Below are 777 nucleotides of genomic sequence, written 5' to 3' on the forward strand. Positions count from 1 at the left end.
TGAAAGTAGAACACATGTTTTAAATATTTACACCAAAATGATGAATTGTGAGAGTCATTTGCTTTGAATTACTTTGCTCGCATTTGTCCTAATTCAATAGGTGCATATGATTAGACCCTAAGTTCAATTTCATGTGCTGAATGGTCACCATGATTTTTATGTTTTTGTTTCACCTGCTTCAAGTACTAATATTAGAAGTGTTTGTACCAAGGCTAGCATGTTTACTATCTGTGCAAGGAGGAGTACAATAATAGAGAGATTTTCTTGAGGCTGTAAACAAGGTCATCAAGAGCTATCAAAATTTTAGTGCGACCCCAAAGTATATGCTGTATAATCCACAATCTCTATTTTCTTTGGGGTAATATCAGGTATAGCTTCTCTTGGAAGTATGTATTAATAAGGGGTTTATACATATTTTGTGACCGCCAGAATTTCAACGACAAATTTTGGGGAAAGAAGCATCCTCAATACATGTTGCTTCTTATAGCTATTTGTCTGTCCTATTGTACCGTGTGCTACTCTGTTATGATAATGGGTTCTCATTGCGGTCTGTTAGTTTGTTAGTCCCTCTGTGCTAGATGATAAGGTAGGATTTGTGTTGTATTGACCACAAAAATGTTTTCCAGGATGGTATAATATCTGCATTTGTATTCATGAAGGGTGCCTCAATTGTTGTACACGTCTATAGATTGGAATCTTGTGTCATGACTGCGCATGCATGTAGATGCGATGTTGAGGTGGTCCTTGGTAGTCTGTTGTAGTTGTGTTTGAAGAGTT

General features: G+C 36.7%; 1 pseudogene; it reads left to right on the top strand.

Annotated features, from left to right (window-relative positions):
- Nucleotides 1-362, top strand: part of LOC147456956 (26S proteasome regulatory subunit 7-like) — a 1,326-nt pseudogene extending 964 nt beyond the window's left edge.
- Nucleotides 363-777: the final 415 nt, after the last annotated feature.

This window comes from Adiantum capillus-veneris, chromosome 5 (genome assembly GCF_014529385.1).
Source record: "Adiantum capillus-veneris isolate H3 chromosome 5, ASM1452938v2, whole genome shotgun sequence".
Taxonomy (NCBI): Eukaryota; Viridiplantae; Streptophyta; class Polypodiopsida; order Polypodiales; family Pteridaceae; genus Adiantum; species Adiantum capillus-veneris.